This window comes from Chiloscyllium plagiosum, chromosome 15 (genome assembly GCF_004010195.1).
Source record: "Chiloscyllium plagiosum isolate BGI_BamShark_2017 chromosome 15, ASM401019v2, whole genome shotgun sequence".
Lineage (NCBI taxonomy): Eukaryota > Metazoa > Chordata > Chondrichthyes > Orectolobiformes > Hemiscylliidae > Chiloscyllium > Chiloscyllium plagiosum.
The window spans coordinates 37,272,942-37,294,333 of record NC_057724.1 but is presented as its reverse complement, the minus strand read 5'-3'; the positions used below and the strand labels follow the sequence as shown (position 1 = coordinate 37,294,333).

Below are 21,392 nucleotides of genomic sequence, written 5' to 3'. Positions count from 1 at the left end.
GCACAAAACAACCCCACTGCCCCATGGCCAAAAACTTCAACTCCCCCTCCCACTCTGCCAAGGACATTGGGAGTCTTGGCCTCCTCCACCGCCAAATCGTTACCAAATCGTTTGACTCAGAGGGTAGAAAACCTCTGGAATTTTGTATCTCATAAAGTTGCTGATGCCAGTTCATTGAATATATTTAACCAAAGAAATAGATAGGTTTCTAGACACTAAAAACACTTGGAGAATGGGGAGAGACAGGGAGCATGGTGTCATGATAGAGCATCAGTCATTGAATGATGCAGAAGGCACAATGGCTATGTTTCTAGGTCAATAGGTCAAAATCGTGAAACTGCATTCTTAATCACATTGTAGGTGTACAGACCCCCAGCACTGCAAATGTTCAAGAGGACAGCTCACTGCCACCTTCTCAAGGACAGTTAAGGACAGTTAATAAATACTGGCACAGTCAGCAATGTACACATTCAGTCAAACAATTTTCAAAAAGGTACTGAAATGATATCCCTACACACACCATGTAACTAGGACTGTAATAATTCACTAAATAAGATTAAGGTCAGAGAGATTAAAGAAGCGAACATAAACCTAGAATTAAATATTTACTTTTAAAGTTTGATGTGGAATCTTAAATATTAGTTTACAGAATCAGTATATAACACATTAGTAGAAACAATTGTAATCCATTATATCTAGACATAGCTTATGCTAAAGCAAGCAGGGTTATAACTCTTTCGGTAAAAGACTTGTTTATGTGTGGGCTTTCGCACTTACCCCTTGTTCCCAGGGTGTTTGATCAAGTTAAGACAGTACATATAGAAATTCAATATGAATATCAGCAAATAAAATAAATGGATACATTGTTAGCCATGATGGAGCCTTGACTATCAATATTTGACAAAGTAAAACTGTACCAGTGGCTTAAGCATTAGCATTCTTTATGCTGCGTCAGAAGGTTTTGAGATCAAACCTCCCCTCTGTACTTGAATGTGAAAATCCAAAGCTGAAATTCATGAGCAGTAGTAATGGAATGCTACACTTACAAAAGTATTCTCGTTTAGAGATAATATTATGTTGAGGTCCAGTCTGCCCCCTCAGGTGAATATAAAAGATCTTATGACAATATTTTCAAGGATAGGTTATTCTCATGTCTTGCCTAAAGAATTCCTTTTAACTGATATTACAAAAACAAAATATTTGCTGATTATCACTTTGTAATTTTTGAGAGGTTATTCTGCGAAAATTGGCTGCTGGATTTCCTGTACAACAGTGACTACACTTCAACAGTACTTCAATGACCATAAAGTCCAGCGGTTGTGAAAGTTGCTTCATAACTACAACCTTTTCTTTCAGTTCATTCGACTCATTGAAATGCATTCATGCCATCATTTCTCTGTTGAAATGATTGTACAGCTTTTGCTTTTACTGCTATCCCCATCCTCCAACTCACTCACTCCACCAACCCCAGCACCAAATACCAATTATAAATAGTGGATGTTGCCCTTCGTAATAACTTTTCTAAACTGTCTGTTCAAAAGGTTTAGTTTCTGTACACTTATCAAGAGATTACAGTCTGGAATTCAATGGCAAAATACAATGCAAAACCCTACAATTTTATGGATTTTTGCAGTTTGTTGTTCTTAGAACTTTAGCTGACAAAGCGTCATTTATTTAATTTAATTCTAAATATATTGCTATTAGTTCATTGTTCAGGTTGAAAAAAAAGAAAATATGCTTTGCTTACCTCATTACTGACTGCCGTAAGGAAACTGAAATGTGAAAATGAGTGACGGGTAGTACCAAAGCAGCAACTGAGGTCGACTTCCAGGTTTTTAACTACCCATTCGTAACTAATACAAAACCACAGTCCTGGATTCAATATTGTGTGTCCTTAAAAAATTAAATTTTTTTCTGAAGCAAATTAGATCGAGGTGCATCACAATTACTGCAGACATTAAATTACTGAAAGTTTTTAAATCCACGACTTAGGCACATTAATTTCTCTGATTTTGTTTTGAAATTACGAACAATCTGTCATTAAAGTGTTAATTCATGCTTAGTGGAAGCAATTTAAGATCCTTTCTCTATACGTAAATTGTTTATGCTCATTTAACCCTTTAAATTCTCTACATTTCTCTGGATACTGTAATAGATATGGATACATAAACGTTAATAAAGTATTTTAGTGCAAACACAATTTCCCTTAAATCATAGTTGTATATTTATCACAGTCATTGTTGGATGTTTCTCAGCTATTGGCTGATACAAAAACATACTTTTCTTTTTAAATGCAATCAAAGTTTGGTGGTGAAAAGGTTAATTTGTTGTGGGAAGGATGTTTTTATTTAATCTCCATCACATGCTTATGCAACAGCAACAAGTTTAGCTTCTTAATCGTATCAATCAGGGCTTAGAAAAGTGGTTTGTCCACAAGTAACATTTTGTTTATGGCACGCACTGCTCCATACCAGTGATTCTGCTCAAACCCATTCAAAGGAAAATGAGCTTCAAACAATTAGCTAAGGAATATCTTAAATGGCAAACTTGGGTTGATCCCATCAAATTTATCTACTCATTTGTCCTTCCACCAAAACTGGAGATGGGCTGTTTTAACAAAGTATTATTCTACTATATAAGCTATCTCACATTTCTCAGTTCACTTGAATAATAGTTTGTTTTGCTGAGTAATTCCTGAGCTCAGACACTGCCTCTTTATCACACACTACCAGCAATGTAAATGGTTTCTGATTAACCTGTTCCGTGATGGTATTATGTACCCTGGATCAGGTGCGATTTGAACCCAGGCCTCCTAACTCAGAGTAACGGACACTACAAAGGCAAAGCAGGGCATCTCCAGCCAATTTCTTCAGCTGTGCCTCCCCACACACAAGACCACAATAATAATCAAAGTGAATACACAGTTCCTCCATATACAATTGCTACAGTGCCATTTTGAACTTTAATGTTTAATGACACCTTAGATGTAAGAACTCTTAAGCATATATTTTTAATGAATAGTTGATTGGAAAAGTGCATGTGCATGTTGTGTACTCTGACTTGATGTGCCATAGCCATGTAATCTCTGATGTACTTTCAACTTAAGCAGTAGTCCATTAAACCCGTCAGATAAAACATGGCATACAGCTGAAATAGTGTGGACATTTTTTCTGGAAGCAGCAGCAAGGAAAAATTAGAACACCAGTTCCTGGGTGAGTCAGAATATGGGGGTGGCACGGTGGCACAGTGGCACTGCAGCCTCACAGCGTCAGAGACCCAGGTTCAATTCCCACCTCGGGCAACTGTCTGTGTGGAGTTTGTACATTCTCCCTGTGTCTGTGTGGGGTTGCTCCAGTTTACTCCCACAGTCCAAAGATGTACAGGTCAGGTGAATTGGCGATGCTAAATTCCCCTAGTGTTAGGTGAAGGGGTAAATGTAGGGGAAGGGGTTTGGGTGGATTGCTTTTTGGAGGGTTGGTGTGGACTTGTTGGGCCAAAGGGCCTGTTTCCACACTGTAAGTAATCTAAAAAAAATCTAAGATGTGAAATTTCTGTCCCTGATTCTGTGGAAATGGCAGGCTATATGAGACAGAATTGAAACACCTTCCAGTCTCATAGTAAAGGTAACTACAGAGGTCGACAAAAACCTGAATAAATAAGGGTCACCACTCAGTGCTGGGGAAAGAGTGCTACAAAGCTGCATTGGGCCAGAGATCTCATTTAATTGCAAAAAAGCAGATCAAAGAGATTTTGAATACTTTGCAGGTATATTTTGAATCCTCTACTAATGCTACTTATGAACTGAGGATGAGAATGTAAAATCAATAAATCATTTACCAAAGAGAGTTCCAAATGCTCTCAAAACTAGCACTACAGACAAAGAAAGGAGAAGCACAAAAGTGGCAACTCTTACAGACCAGCTCAGCAAAAAGCCTGGAAAGTTGAGAACTCAATAAAGCTTTGAATAGATTTCACTATCCCTTGCCAGTGACTGAAGACATTTTGCCACAACTTATGAAGACAATAGTTCTAACTACTCCTGATGTGAAAGATGGTTACTGGGCAGGTGAAGCTGGATGACAGCAGCTATTTACTAACTACATTTTGACTATTGCTTGGGCTATAAAAATGTAATTTGACATTCCCACTGTTTTGGAAGAATACCAATGAGGACAACACAAAATTGTTAGTGATTTTCCTGGAGCGGTAGCTACCTGGAAGGCATAGTCTGCTGGTCTTTGGATATGGAGAGATTATACAGAAAGCCATCATGGATCATGATCAGAATTTAATGTGACTGATAGAGAGAGTTGTGAGATGAACCTGAAGCTGAACAAGTAACAGTTGCAACTGAAGATCTCTGTCATAAAGTACAAGGACGATATATTATTAAGAAAATGAATTTGCCAGAACCTAACAAGGTAAGAGATGTAGCGGAGATGCAGTATAACAGATGCAAAGCAGAGCAATGATATATTGGATTTGTGAACAACTAAAGTTGATGTAGTTAGTTCCTGACTAATTTGTCATCAGAATGTGAATGTTTGCTCAATACCAAAGGTGTTTCGCAACACTCAAGAACCAACTCGCATTAAAATTAAACAACTACTGAGCAGCAAGATCAGAGTGAGATGACACAAAGCCAAACTTTGATGCAGGTGGGAAACCATTGCCAAAGCTAAGAATTGGAGAGCCAGTCAGAGTTCAAACTTTTAATGCTCTCAACAAATGTGAGCTCTTGTGGCCTCAGAGGACCTGTGTATATCAACTGTCACCTGGATTATATTTGGTAAATGTGAATGCAGACAGCTGTTGATGAAAATGTGACATTACCAACTATACAGAGTACAAAACAACCATCAAATCTAGAGGTCCATCAATCCCCAGCAAAAGCAATCAATCACTGATAAAAGTTACCACAGCAGCAGTACTCATCACTGGAATAATATTCCCTAGTGAAAGAACATCACTTCAGGAATGAGCTAACACCAGAGAAACTATCAAAACAATGTGTTCACACACCATCAGAAGATCTGCACAATTTAACAACTGCGTAATGAAGCAGTAACTGCCAAAGTGGGACAGAATCAAATTAATACACAGTTTGCTCATCAATGATAATTTTCTGACCTTGTATAGTGAGTAACTTATAATTATAATTGAGAATGCAATGTTATTTTATTATAGAAGAGGGAATTTTTTGGAGAAATGCATTTGTACCTTGTAAACTCCTATATGCCTTGTCATAGTCATGTAACCTCTGATGTAGTTACTTTTAATTTTAAGCAGTAGCCATTAAACCTACCAGTTGAAACACACATGTTGGTCAGCTTCTGAAATCATTGTTGTAGGAATGAAATTTTGTTACTGGAATCACTGGAGATTTCAATGTGTTTCAATGGGCAAGATTTTGCTTTCCCTGGTATAACAAAATAAAAGTCCCTGATATAACAAAATATAAGCAAAATAAAAGTCTGATTTCCGATCTTAACCTTCCAATAATCCTTTCTAACCCTAAAAGGTGACTTTAGGATCTCAACCTTGAGGGGTGACTACCTTATTTCTAAGCATATACATCTCATTAATGCCCCAAACCTGGCATTTCCAATTTTCTCCTCCACCAATTAACTAAATGGCACAAATTCCGGACAAATAAAGCAAAGCAGGCTGCAGCTCACCAAATACCTAGGTTATCCATTAAACAACTGCTTCTTCGACACAAGATTTTTGCATGTTCCATGGCTACCATCCTCCTCATTTGTCATTCATACAACTCCATATTAGGAAAACATCAGCCTCAAAACACCACCATGTCTGCTCTTGGACTAACACAGCCATTTCTTCAGGCCTTTGAAACTTTACTTGGAGCTGACGCCTTTGACTTGGATGTTTGTGCCAGATCATTTTGCATTCAGATATAGCCATGCAGTTAAATAGGATGCATTTGCACCATAATAGGCACATACTCTTAGCTTGCATTCTTAGTACCCACTCAGGTTAGTATTTCACCTGGGGTCTGCCAGCCTCTGTGTTGGCCATATTGCTTTCTCACTTTACACAGTTTTGAGCACTTGGTCACAGGCTGCCAGTCTCTGCAATTTAGCTTGCTATTAGCTCAGCGGGAGAGGCAGGAAGCTTGTGACGGTGAGGAGTGCTGAACAGTCAATGTATCTGTCAGGAAGTGGGTGAAAATGTCACTGTACAACACTGTCCTATAAAAACATCAGAGCTACAGCATGAGCCAGCAGTTTACACAGCAAGCTCACAGCATGTGATTCAACCACACAGTGACAAGTATAAGTCCTTAACAGGGTTACAAGGAAGACACTATGTCTTCAGATACCACTACAGTCAGTTAAGAGGCTGGTCTGATTATATTGCAGAATTATGGTTGAGCGCGTTTAACCAAACTCTTGATTCTACCAGAGCCTTAGGCTCCAATTCCTTACAGTTTGAGAATTGAGACTCATTTGGTTCTGTAGATCAAGTAAAAGAGTAAGGGATTACATTATAATTAGCTCAAACAGAGTGCTATTGAGACATCAGTTCAGGGAGATGGGCCATAATCAGTCAGAGCTGTACTGCCAAGTCAGCTCAGAGATGTTTTGTCAATAATGGTCAGGGGGCTTAACAGGAGCACTCCATAGCGACCTGGGGAAAGCCGCAATTCAATATGGAGATAGTCTTCATTGTCTAGATTGTTGGTGGAATAGTCACTGTGATGGGGGTCAATTGCAGATAGTAGGATGGGAAAGAACTGGCAGCTCTTGAAGGGTTTCAAGCAGGCCATAGTAATTCTGACCATTACCTGGTGAGGATGTAGGCCAGTAAAGGCATTGGAACTTTCAACATTCTGGTCTTTAGGGGTAAAGTTTGCACCTTAATCATATTGTAAAAAGTCTCAACTGAAACAGGGAAGCTGAAAGATCATTGAGGTCCGAGGGTCAGCAACAGAAAATAGAGTATGTATTGTTGGGTGAAAATTGTGTGTAACTGGTGAAGCCAGCAGATTACTCATACTTGCACAAAGTTGGAGGCTACCCATGTCGGATCAAAAGTCAGCTGCACAAAATGGCTGTGACTGCATGAAGCGTGAGCAGTGGAGGTTACTTCTTTATGGTGGAATAAAGTTAATTAATAAATGAACAGTTATTTAATTTTGAGGCCACCCTAAGGGACATTGTAATAATCATACATCCATTCGTTGCCCAGCAATATACAGTAAGAATGATGGCCTTAAGCAATCGTGAATATTGCATGGTGCACACTAATTACCTCCTTGTCACATCAGCTAAACAAGTGTAATGAGAACAAGGAACTTAAAAGAGCAACCTGAATTCCCCATTTGCTAACTGTACTCCATGGCAAATTCTGGAAGACAATACATCCCAGATTCCAGATCCTCATACTGCACTACAGCTGTGCAAGTGCATGGTCTATGGAGTAGAAAGGAGGCTTCTCTATGTAGATGAAATGGAGGATTGATAGCAATCATCTGAGCATTAGTATTGCGTCGAGGATTAGGACATTTACCTGGAGGGTCATTCAAGGGACTATGATAGTATAATGTATTGCAGAGGCTGAGAGGCCACAGTCAAACTAACAACCACCCAATTCCAGGATGAATGAGCTAGACTTAGATCTTGTCTAATTGTTTGCAATCCTATTGCTCAGCTACCAAGCATACCCTGCTGAGTGCAAAGAACAAGTGGATTTGTGCAATAGTCCTTGAACTTTTGCATTGTTGAATAAATAAATATCTCATTATCCATGTGATTGTATCTTGGCATCATCCTACACATCTTACACATGACTAGCTCTACATCACTGTTAAACAAAAAGCAGAAGTGAAACAGTGCATGGAGCTAAGGTTAGATAGCTGTTAAGGCATCAATCAGGAAATGGCATCTGCGTAATGTGTAGTGAAATCCCTCATGGTTGTCATAGGACCATAGAAATAGACAGAGTTGCAAATCATTCAACCCCTCGAGCCTGCTTCATACAGCTATTCAATAGATCATGGCTGATCCTACATTTCTGATCTCCAGCAGGGCAAAATACTGCAGCTGCTGGAATCTGTACTGAAAACAACAAATGCTGGAGATCACAGTCGGTCAGGCAGCATCCATGAAGAGAGAGAAAGCTAACGTTTCAATTCTATGAGACTCTTCATCAGAGCTGACCTGAATTGAGGAGGGAGGAGCATTATGTAATGGTTGGGGGGGCCGGCGGGGTGCTGCTTTGGAATGCAGAGGGAGCAGGAATGTTGATAGTTTAGATTAAGTGATGTGAGAATGGCAGAACAATGGCATATCTAGTTGCTAGACTTGAAAGAGAAGACAGTCGCACTGGGAAGAGGTGAGGGGAGAGAGGACATGGTGACATAGAATGTAACAATTGAAGCTAAATAATTCTTATTCAAATGTCAGGCATGATTTCCCCTTTATGAATCCATGCTGACTCTGCCTAATCACACCATGCACTTTTAAATGACTTGCTGTTACAATACTCTTCCCAAAGAGTGGTGTGAAGCTAATTGGCTTATCGTTGGCTTTTTTTCGTCTCCTTCCCATTTTACATAGAAGTGGTACATTGGCAGCTTTCCAAGCCTGTGGGATTTTTCCAGAATTTAAGGATTCTTGGTAGATTATTACCAGTGCATTCATTATCTCTGCAGCTACTTCCTTTAATAAAGGGGATGCAACCTGTCAAGTGCAGAGGACATACTGGTTAGTGCCATTAGTTTCCCTTGTGATAATGATTGTATTTATGTCTTCCTCGCCATTTTGTCCTTTGATTATTAGGTATTTTTGCTGTTAGTGTCTTCTATCATGAAGACCTTGTTATTGACACGGGGTAAACTCTCCTGCTTACTGTAAACCAGCAACACAGAAAAGATTTATCCTGTGCAATAAGTTATCAAATTTTGAGAGGCCAAGAACTATTTAAAGTAAAAATTAACAACTTTATTTCTTAAAGTATAACAGAGAATAATTACAACTCCTCTCTAACCTATCTTTTACCTTCCCCTTCTCTAATACTTGTCCGATAAAATTCCCAATTACGATGTACAAAACAAAACTTCTTATCACAAAACCAGGCAGCTTTCAGTTTTCTCTGTATTTCTGTCTTCTTTTCTTCTTCTTGAGGATTCTGTTTCATAGGTTACTGATCGATAAAGGTACCTTTAAGAGAGTCTCTAACCTATCTTTTACCTTCCCTTCTCTAATACTTGTCCGATAAAATTCCCAATTACGATGTACAAAATAAAACTTCTTATCACAAAACCAGGCAGCTTTCAGTTTTCTCTGTATTTCTGTCTTCTTTTCTTCTTCTTGAGGATTCTGTTTCATAGGTTACTGATCGATAAAGGTACCTTTAAGAGAGCTATTTTTCAGACAGTTTCAGACAGCTGGTCGCTTGGCAGTTCTCCTCTCAAATGTTCAATTTTCCCTGGTCTTACACTCCCAAGGAATGGATTGTTTCATTGGTTTTTAAGATTGTCAATATGCTAAATTCAAACTGGATTGAAATCTGGTATTTTTGGGGGAGGGTACAATTTAAACTGACTGGCCTAATTCGAATCTGTTTTGTCATTTCCAGGTAACCCAGCTACCCTCGCTACCCCAATAGCATATTACATTGTATAATTTTCAGAACACTTGGTGCTATCAGGTCGTTTTTGCTAGATTTTAACTCTCTTAAAGGTACAGTACACCTACATATTCATAGTATTATTCAACTCTCCTGTTGTTCTCTGGTTCCTTACATTGTTTCACCTGCCTGATTTTCTAAGGGACCTGTGCTCATTTTGGCCACTCTGTTCCTCTTTATATCTTTAAAGATACTCTGCTTTTATATTACTTGCAAGTTTATCCAGAAAGTTTATTTTCTCCCTCCATTTTTGTCATTTTTATTTGAGTCCGAAACTTTTAAAATCCTCTGACTTACTATTAATCTTTGCTCCATTGTAATTTTTTCTCTTTCAGTTTGATACTATCTTTAACTCCTTTTGTTAATCATCATTAATTTGACATCTTCAAAGAATCATTCTTCTTCATTTGGATAAATCTTTGCTCTGAATCATGGCCAAATTCCTCAAATGTCTGCCATTGTTTATCAACCTTCTCTGCTATACTAGTTCCACTGTCCAGTCTAGCCAGCTATGCCCTCATTCCTTTGTAATTGCTCTTATATAAGTTGTTTCTGACCCTAATTTTAAACTGAATGTTAAATCTTATAATATTATGGCCATTGTTTCCTAAGGGATCTTTTATTCTGAAGTCATTTATTAAACCTGTTGCATTACACAGTACCAGATCCAAAACAACTGATCCCTGGTTAGATCCACAACATATTGTTCTAGGAAACTGTCCTACATACTCTATTTATGAATTCTTCCTTGTGGCTATTCCTCCATATTTGATTTTCCCAAATCAGCATGAAGATTAAAGTGACCCATGATTAGTGTATTGCCTTTTTGAAATGTCCTTATTGCCTCCAGATATATTCTGTCTTCTACAGTATAGTGTCTTCTTCCCCTTTACCTACACATGTATGGATTTAACATCTTCTGATCCAAGGTAATTTATTGTTACCATACTTATTCCATATTTTACTTAAGTAAGCCACCCCATCACCACTTACTTCCTCCCTTTCCTTTCAAAAAGTCACACACCACTTAAATATTTAATTTAATTTCTAGCTTTGATCTCTTTGTAACCATGTCTCTGTAATGGCCTTAAGATCTTACCCATGAATCTCTAAGTGTGTCATTTATTTATTTATTTATTTTGAATGATAAGTACATTTATTTTGCAATTTCTTCTCCCTTTCAGCCTATGTGCTGCCTTTTATTAGTACACTCTGTCCTTTCCTCTTCTATTCTAGGTATGATTTCCTAAATAGTTGCTAAATCCTATGTATTGTAATCCTATGTATCTCCTTTCAAAACTCTACTCCTCCTCTCTTTAGTTTAATGCTTTCTCTTCTGCCCTAGTTATTCAACTCACTAGGATTCTGGTCTCATCATAGTTCATGTGAATTCTGTCTGACTGGAACAACACCTTTCTACCCAGTACCTTGCCAGTGCCCTATGAACTGAAACTCATTCCTCCCACTCAAACTTTGAACGATGCATTTAATTAGCTTCATTTTATTTACTCTGTGCCAGTTTGCTTGTTGCTTAGGTCGTAATCTGGAAATCATTACCTTTGGGGTTTTGCATTTTAGTTTAGCTCCTAATTATTCAAATTCTTTCAGCAGAACCTTCTTTCCAGTTCTATAAATGCACCTGGTACCAATATGGATGATGACCTCTGGATACCTCCCTCCTTTTCCAAGTTATTCTTCAGCCTTGAGGAAGTAGAGTCATGGTATCATACAGCACAGAAATAGACGCTTTCATCCAACCAGTCCATGTCAGCCATAATTCCAAATTAAACTAGTCCCATCTGCCTGCGCTTGGCTCACATCTCTCCAAAACTTTCTTATTCATGTACTTATCTAAATGTCTTTTAAATGTTGTAACTCTACCCGCATCCACCATTTGCTCTGGAAGTTCATTCTACATGCAAACCACTCTGTGTAAGAAAATGTGCCCCCATGTCATTTTAAAATATTTCTCTTATCATCTTTAAAATATGCCACCTAGTCTTGAAATCCCCCACCCTAGGGAAAAGACACCAACCATTCACCTTATCTATGCCCCTCATTATTTTATAAACCTCAATAAGATGACCTCTCAACCTCCTACACGCCAGTGAAAAAGTCCCAGCCAACCCAACCTCTCCTTTTAACTCAAATCCTCCATTCCCAGCAACAACCTGGTCAATCTTTTTTGAACTCTCTCCAGCTTAATAATATCCTTCCTATAACAGGAAGACCAGAATTGGACACAGTATTCCAGAAAAAGCCTCACCAATGTCCTATACAACCTCGACATAACGTCCCAACACCTATAATCAAAGGACGAAGCAATGAAGGCAAGTGTATTAAATGCCTGTTTAACCACCCTTTCTACCTGAGTTACAAACTTCAAAGAATTATGAATCTGAACCCCTAGGTCTCTCTGTTCTACAACACTACTCTTAATTGTGTAAGTCTGTAATCCTGGCAGCAGGCAGACAACACAGCCTCAGGAATCACCCTCATAACTATGAAGAATAGGATCTATATCTCGAATTATACCGAACCTTACCAATACTACATTTCTATTTCCTTGCCACTTGAATGGCTTCCTGTACCACGGTGCAGTGGTTAGTTTGCTCATAATCTCTGCAGGCCCTGATCTCATCCATGCAGATTGCAAAAAAACTCATTACTGTTGGACACTTATCAGAGCCAAGGCTCCTTGAATACATTATATCTTCATTCCTGTCTCATCTATAGTTACAGCCTCCTATCACTGATAACAGACTAAATTTTAATTACTTCATCTGAGGACTGTGATTACCTCCAAGGGCAAGATATACAGGCATTGCTTCCTCATCAGGGAATAATATGATTAAATATCAGTAACTTGGACTACAGATCCTCAACTTGGATTAGAAGTTCCTCAACCTGCAAATACTTATTACAGAGGTATATGCTCTTAATAATTTAGGTGTCCAGAAGCAGCAGCAAGCTTCAGCAGCAGCACATCACATACCTGCCATTATTATGATACTTTATTAAATTTACTGATTAATTACTCTAGTTTCCCTGTTCTTTGCATTTGAAGGATCCTCTGATCTTTATGTTTTATTGTAATGTCAATAGTTTACAAGAAACTAATTTAGATTTTTCCAAAATAAAATAAAAATTCGACATGCACTCAGTTCTAGAGTGAGCTACTAAATGAATTGGTCATTGTATATCTCCAAGCCTTCAATGCTAATATCTTCCTTTGTAAAAGTAAAACTGATATATACAACATCTTTTTCCTGCAGCTATGTGTGATCCTGTACTCTCACTCATATGGTCATACAGTCATAGAGATGTACAATACAGAGACAGACCCTTCGGTGCAACTCATCCATGTCGACCAGATACCCTAACCTAATCTAGTCCCATTTGCCAGCACTTGACCCATGTCCCTCTAAACCCTTCCTATTCATATACCTATCCAGATGCATGTTAAATGTTGTAATTGTACCAGCCTCCACCATTTCCTCTGGCTGCTCATTCCATACACACACCACCCTCTGTGTGAAAAAGTTGCCTCTTAGTCCCTTTTAAATTTTTCTCCTCTCACCCTAATCCTATGCCTCTAGTTCTGGACTCCTTCACCCCAGGGAAAGGAACTTGTCTGTTTATCCTATCCATGTCCCTCATAATTTTGTAAAACCTCTATAAGGTCATCCGTCAGCCTCCAGTGCTCCAGGGAGAACAGCCCCAGCCTATTCAGCCTCTCCCTATAGCTCAGATCCCCCAACCCTGGAAACATCCTTGTAAGTCTTTTCTGAACCCTTTCAAGTTTCACAACAGCTTTCCGATCGAAGGGAGACCAGAATTGCATGCAATATTCCAAATGTAGCCTAACCAATGTCCTGTTCAGCCACAACATGACCTCCCAACTCATATACTCAATGCTCTGACCAATAAAGGAGAGCATATCAAACACCTTCTTCACTATCCTATCTACCTATGACTTTACTTTCAAGGAACTATAAACCTGCACACCAAGGGCTCTTTGTTCAGCAACACTCCCCAGCACCTTACCATTAAGTGTATAAGTCCTGCGAAGATTTGCTTTTCCAAAATGCAGCACCTCACATTTATCTAAATCCATTTTCCACTCCTCAGCCCATTGGCCCATCTGATCAAGATCTCATTGTACTCTGAGGTAACCTTCTTCACTGTCCACTACACCTCCAATTTTGGTGTTATCAGCAAACTGACTAACTATACCCCCTGTGTTTATATCCAAATCATTTATAGGTCTAAGTGTGGCCAGACTCTAACATATTCCCTGTACATTGCATTCAGCCTTAGTGTTATCAACATAAAGTGCATTGCATTAGCTGCAATCAAAAAATTGAGCATTACTTGGTCAGCATAATCTCTTTCATCCTTGAGCTCTCCGAAATGGCTGCTGATCTCTGCCATCAGTGTGACTAAGCCAAGTTTGACAACAAAAATTATACTATAGCAGACATGGTAACAATGCAAGTGAAAGAACATTGAAAGAAGTAATCATTATTTACACTGACGTAGAATCTGTGTCAACCCTCTATTCTCAGCATCTTTGCTTCTACCTCTTCTTTGTTCTTCTTCCAATGAAGGTCTGATCTTTGTAGTGGAGAGAATCTACCATAGAATTGACCCTGTTGACTTGGAAGACTTGGATGGTCATCCCCAGTTAAATGTGGGCTTGGAGTGGCCAGGCCTATTAAGCATATATTGTCCAAATGCAGACTCATCCTCCCTAACCTGCACTGCTGCAGACTTTGAGATCACTAGCAGAGGGAAGTTGAATGTGCCATGCACCTTTGCAGTGATGTGAGAAGAAGCTACTGGAGTCTGTGTATCCTGCTCCCCCTCTCTGTGGGGTTTGATGTGGGGACCTTGTCTCAGAAGGAAGGGATGACTCGAGTGAGGTTGTATTGCCTCATTGCCCAGTTGCCTTGCCATTGATGCTGATCACCCATGGCTGGAGACACGGAGTACAGGCATGCACATACCTGACCAACAGTGAGTGTATTGCTGCACCTGGCTCGCCATGGTGATGCCTAATCTGTCCATGGAGGCACTCAGTGCATGCATACCTGGAGCCAGCACAAAACTGAGAACACAGGTGGACTCCTCTGCCCTTCACGGGACAGCACAGTGGCACAGTGGTTAGCACTGCTGTCTCACAGTGCCAAAGACCCGGGTTCAATTCCCGCCTCAGGCAACTGTCTGTGTGGAGTTGCACATTCTCCCTGTGTCCACGTGGGTTTCCTCCGGGTGCTCCAGTTTCCTCCCATAGTCCAAAGACGTGCAGGTCAGGTGAATTGGTCATGCTAAATTGCCCGCAGTGTTAGGTGAAGGGCTAAATGTAGGGGAATGGGTCTGCTTGGGTTGCACTTCGGCGGGTCAGTGTGGACTTGTTGGGCTGAAGGGCCTGTTTTCACACTGTAAGTAATCTAATCTAATCTAATTACATCATACTGAGGGACTCTGCCTGATATTCCTGTGCCTGCGTTTGCAAGGTAACCAAATCATTAAAGGCCACGAACAGGAACATATATTCTGCTGGGAGCTAAGCAAGTGCCTGGTCTCTGGCAGTCTTCAGAGTACAATAGGCATCGGTATTTCCACCAACTGCAGGGGTATGTTCACCAGATTGTGCTCAAGACTCTAATTTCAAAGGAGTACCCATTGAGATGAAAATCTCTGAGCTGATACACAGTGCAGGTGAATGCCTTTCTGGTGCATCTTTTGAGGATTCAATCACTTTCAGGTGGAGCTGAAAACGTCCAGCACTGAACTCTTCTTAATAGAGGTTCACCAGATACCACTACTGCCTGCATAAGAGAAGAGGGATTTGGATGAACTGGATAAAAGATGTGCCGATTAAGATATGAGTTAGCAATGGGGTTAATGGGAGAACAGTGCAGTACAGCACAATGGAGCTTACTGGATTGATTGCTAGTTATGGTGTTGTTTTGAATGCAGAGTATCAGAGTGAGTATCAGCTGATGCTCATCCTTGTAGAGTAAAGAACATCCTTGACCTTCCTGTGGCATTGGTGGCATCCCTTTCTTCTCAGGACACAGCACCGTCCTGTGCTGCAATTATGTCAGTCAGACTGGATATGGTGTTCTTTGGCAATAGGTAGGGAAAAAAAATGTCCTCTTCCCTACCAGATGTCCCACTGGCGCATCGTGATCCCAGTCCTGGAAGCAGAAATGTAACTTGCCTTTCCTCTGAAATGTTCTCAGAGTTGAGCAGGTGTAGTTCCTGTCTTGCAGTGACTGAAGGGGTGTGCAGATTTAAATTTGACACCAGAGCATTGTAAGCCAGAAGGTCCTGCCACTAGCGAGTATTTACACCTCAGTCTCCACATGATTACGAGGAGATGGCCAATGGCTCGGCTGCATGAAGTAAAAAGTGGAAGGTCATGTGAGAAAATTCACCCTGGGACAAGATGGACTGGACACCATGAAACTTAGCCACCACCACATTTTAACTGCAAGTGGGAAAATCTAGCCTGATGTTTTGCAGTTCATATTGTGTAGGGGAGTTCCTGGTTATTTTCAGCAGCCAGCACAAGTAGTTTTCAAAAAGCATCCCCAACTTTATTTACTTATCTTCAAAGGCAGTAGAATTGAAAGGTGACTGGATGAGCAAAGTTTCTAGAATATCTAATCAAAGGGGTTGTGAACGTATGCACAGATAGTGGTAAATGCTGAGAGGCTGTTTCTGCTCATGGGAGAGTCTAGGACCTTAAGACTGAGGTAAGGAAGAATTTCTTTCCTCAGACAGTTGAGTCTTTGAAACACATTGTCACGGAGAGCTGTGGGAATAGTCCTTGTGCAAATTTAAAACAAGATAAATAGATTCCTAATCAGTAGTGGAATCAAAGGTTACAGGGGAAAGGCGAAAAGTTGAAATAAGGAATAATCAAATCATCTAGGATCTTATTGAATTGCAGAGCAGCCTCGAGAAGCCGAACAGTGTCCTCCTGTTCCTATTTCTCATGGTCTTATGGGAGAACCTTCAAGGTGTATTTCTATGAGGGATAGAAATGAACACTGTCAGAAGGCAATATCTTTGTAAAAAGTGTTTTAACACTGAATAATTGTATCATGAGCAGCATGTAGAAAACAATTGTTATGTTAGGATAAAAGTTGAGGATTAAAATAGTGCATTACTCCCAATGCATTTCTCAGGACAATGTGTAAAAAATACCAAAATAACAAGAAAGCAACATTTATATAGTACGAGATTATTTAAACTCCCCCAGGAACTGGGCTGGAGCTAGGAACACAGATTCAGGGCAGGAATTTTCCACATGAAGATCTTTGTGGCAAATGGTAAAATCCAACTCATGGTTAGCATGTAGCATGAAATTTCAAAACATTTGGAAAAATTGCTGCAAACCAAAATCATTTAGCAATGATTTCTAAATTAAACTGTTTATATGTAACTAACCATGCAGAATTATTTGACAAAATAATGGGGAGAATTGGTGAAATAACACATTGATTTCAGGAGCTTCCATCTGGTGGTGATGTTAACTCAAATCCCTCAAAGCAAGGTCATTTAAATAAGTGGAGTACAATGAAATAGCATGCCCCCTGTTTCAGACTGACACACTGGTGCTCCAGATGAGAAGACCAAATCACAAACTCCTCAATGAGAAATTCATCCTGTTGCAGAAATAGTTGATCCTCAGGCACTGATTGGCATTTGCCCTCTTAATTTGAAATCTCATTTTACATCCAGAACAACATCAGCATTTGCTATGAGTAAACATTAGGTTCCACTGGACGCAAATGCGCATCTAAGGAGGATGCCAATGTAGCCTACAAGGTCCTTCAGACTCATTTCTAAACTGCTGTGAGTACATCAGAAGGAGAAACACTGCCTCTCTCTCATCCAGCCTAACCTCTATTTGCCATGTAATTAAAGGGCAATCAAATTCTGCTAGATCCAAATGCTAGATCATTTCTTTCGCCATTTCCCACAAAATTATCAGAGAGGTGTGCAACTTTAACTATTGACTGACCAAATGATTGCCTATTGTTTACATGGATTTGAGAAAAGCTTTTCACACTAACATTTAGCAAAAGAGATGTATTGCAAAAATAATGTGTCACATTTTTGTCTGGTAATAGAGGTGAGAATGTGGTTGGGGATGACAAAACTTTATAACCTAAGACAGAATTTCGAATTTGCCTACTTTTTCCAACCCTGTGCTACTTCCTGTGTTCAGAAAGAGTTGGCTTAAATGCAGTTTTTCTGTGGTAAGTATCGTCATTGTGAGACTGATTGGAAGTTTAAAATTTCTGTCCTCCTTGTTATTTTCATTTTGCCGATTTGAGTTTTGAGAGGGACGTATTAAATGTTTTACCAACTTTAAATGTCAATATTAGACGTTGTAAGTTATCTAAGTTTTTAACTGCAGTGGTTCATGATAGGATACCAACTTGTAAAGTTGGTAGTGCTTATAGAATTCCTCAGCATTAAACCTTTCAAACCCATATACAATAGTGTCCACCATTACGTTAGACATGACCTGACAAAGGGGCACTGTTCCAAAAGCTTGTGATTTTAAATAAATCTGTTGGAACATAACCTGTCAACACCTGACTTCTGACCTTTTTTGTCCCAGCACAACACTGGCACCTCCACACAATTATGTTGGTAGTAATTGAATGAGTGTGTGTTTGTTTTTTATGAAAGATTGACCACTTGAGGGAATTTATGTTTTTTGAATTACATTTATGAATAGTTTTTACAACATAGTTTATTTTAAATGACAACTCCATTACAATTTAGAGTTTGTTACATGTCTATTTCAAACACATAATTCCTGATGTCCACCGGTAGGAGATGGCGGTGAGCTTCCTGAAGTCCTAGTAATTGATCCTGACCAAATGCAGTTACACTTATTTTATTGTGCAACAAACTTTGTTGTCTAAGACCAGGGTATCTTCTGTAGAATATGGAGAGCAGGCACAGATACATCTGCTCCCAAGAAAAGCTACAGTAAAACTCCTTGTCACCACCCACAAACTGTGATTTCAGTGGAATGGGTGAAACCAAAGTAACATGAATTCTGAACCAATTCAGCACCATGATTTTATAAGGGAGTGAGAAGATTTTAGAATAACAAAAATAACTTTATTGTACAACCTGGATACAATGGTAGCATGCTCATCTCTGATCTGAAGGCCGTATGTTTAAACCTCTCTTTAGAAACTAGGTAATCTATGCTGATGCATATTTAGTATTGACTCTATACTATACTATCATAATGTTGTATCCTCTGCAACTAATCGCAAGATAGGCCCAATACAAAGCAAAGACAAAGGAGGATCGATGGCATTGAACTAGTTCAAATCGCCTTTACCCAGTACCACATATTGATAGAGATGACAAGTACCACAAGGTACCAGGAATGGTCATCGAGGAAAAAATTCATATCTAGAACCCGGAGTAATTATAGAGAGGATGATATACACTCAAGAGAAGCAACTGATGGATTGCCCACGTTGCATTCAGTTAGTTGGGAATGGAACCATGCAAGTTCAAACTGATGGAGCAGGATGGTGGAGGGGAAGTATTGAAGAATACTGTGAATGGTATTAAAGTCTGAGTAAGATCAAGAAAGACCAAGCATAATAATATACCATAGCTCCAGACATGACATTGCTTTGTGTTGTTTTAGCACTGGGATAAGGACAGACTGGATACATGTGAACTAGGAAAGTAGTGAGCCATTCAGCTTACTGAGCCTTCTCAACATTCAGTTAAATCATGACCAATTTTACTGTAACCTATCCCAATTTGTTCGTAATCTCAAATCTCCACTCCTACCTACCCCAAAAACCCTTTGCCCATTTGCCCAGGAAGAATCTATCTGCCTCTACCTTAAAAATATTCAAGACCTCTTTTTCTACTACTTTTTCAGGAAGAGAGGATCAAAAAGTCATGACCCATTGTGAGAAAATAATTGTGCCTCATATCTGTTTGAAATGGGCAGCCCATAATTTTATAAATAGTGACCCCCAATTCTAGCTTCTCCCATAAGGGAAAACATTCTCTCCATATCTACCCTGAGAAGACTCTTCAGGATCTTACTGTTTCACTCAAGTTGCTTCATATGTTTCTAAACTCCATCATGTCTAAGCCGAGCATGCCTCACCTTTTCTTACGAGACAACCCACTCAATTGAGTCTGGGAATCCTTCTTGATAAGGAGATCAACACTGTACACAAAACTCCGATGTGCTCTCACTAGTGTTCTGCATAACTGAAGCAAATCATTCCTAATTTTGTATTCAATTTCTCTCATAACAAATAATAACATTTTATAAATTTCCTGAATTCCTTGTTGCAGCTGTCCAGGTGCACAAGGACACCCAGTTTTCTCTGCAGCTCAGTGCTCTGCAACCTCTCACCATTTAGATAATTATTTTTTATTCTTCCTGCCAAAAAACATACATTTAACTAAAGAGTTCAGCAGCAGAGTATTTCCACAAGATACAGTTGTTTGATTCATCATCTGAGTAGCAGTGTTAAGAATGTTCTTTGGGCAGGGAATGGAATAGACAGGAGATGGATCAGCACATCAGTGAAGTTTGCGCTTCATTCAAAGTGCATTTCAAGAGGTCTACTGCTAAAGCTTACTTGAATTCAAATGCAGTAACTGCCATCAATACCCATGTAATTTTACCTGTGTGCTAATTGATGAGGCCTGTATAGTCTCAAACTAACAGCAGAAACTGGTGTCAAATGGCATATGCCTAGGTATTTGTTAATATTTTAACAGTTCTTTGTAAGTTCAGTGGAGTAGGAGTGCTTCACCAATTGCACACTTTCCCAATTCTCCCTTTCTATTTTACTTTGATGGGAACCATTTCCATGGATCTCCATCAACAGCCTGACCCTAGCCGCCTTCTCCAGCTGAAAACCTTTACTCTTACTAGCTAGCTTTAACTTAAACCCCAGCGGCTTTGGGTAGAATTCCCACCCTGAGGTGAGGGTGTTAAATTCCTGAATATCGGGGTGATTGAATGCCAGTGTCTTCAGTCTCTGATTGCAGTCAGAGTTAAGGTCAGAGCTTTTGTCTTTGCATTACAGGTGTATCAATAAAACTTTATCAAATTGTCATCTGTCATACAGATAGCAATTCATTCTAACAGCATATGCTTCAATTCCTTCTTAATTTGTACACATCAAACTGTTGTAAAGTTTAAGCAATTTAATTTAAATCAGTAATTTTTTTAAGCAAACCTTTCCATGATTAATCCCTACCTTTTTCAATATCTTTCCAGTCCTTTCAACTCCCACGGTTGCCGTTATCCTAGATTCTGCTATTATCATACAAGTTGTGTTTAACAGGGCGTCACTTAAAACTGTTCTTTGCTGTCACTCCCTGTCCCATGTTCACTTGGCACTGTTTTATCTTTTTCTGCCCCAGTGGTCATCTGGTACTTATTAATCAACCTGGTTGTGTTTGTCTGACACTTCGTTGCCCTAGCTACCTCTCCTTGATTTCATAAACATTCTGGTAATGAGTAAACCTCTCTTTTAATTTAAATTGCAAGTGTTTGAAAATTTACAAATTTATAAATATTAATAATGACACACTGCCATCTGAAAGTTGGAAGTTTGCTTGTTTGCTGTCCCTGTGACTGAACTTTATATCAACTCCCTCCATTACAAGCTCACTATAATTGTAAATGTAGTATAAATGAG

The 21,392-nt window shown here is 39.3% G+C and overlaps 1 protein-coding gene across 6 annotated transcripts in view; it reads right to left on the bottom strand.

Annotated features, from left to right (window-relative positions):
- LOC122557239 (claudin-2-like) overlaps positions 1-21,070 on the bottom strand; it is a 28,370-nt gene extending 7,300 nt beyond the window's left edge. Inside the window, exons 1-2 of one of the 6 annotated variants that reach the window (XM_043704720.1) lie at positions 20,949-21,070; positions 15,602-16,696 (exon numbers count right to left, since the gene is read on the bottom strand). The gene's annotated coding sequence lies outside the window, so the exon portion shown is untranslated. The other 5 variants (XM_043704719.1, XM_043704724.1, XM_043704721.1 and 2 more) reach the window with 5 other exon arrangements.
- Between the last annotated feature and the right edge of the window lie 322 nt (positions 21,071-21,392).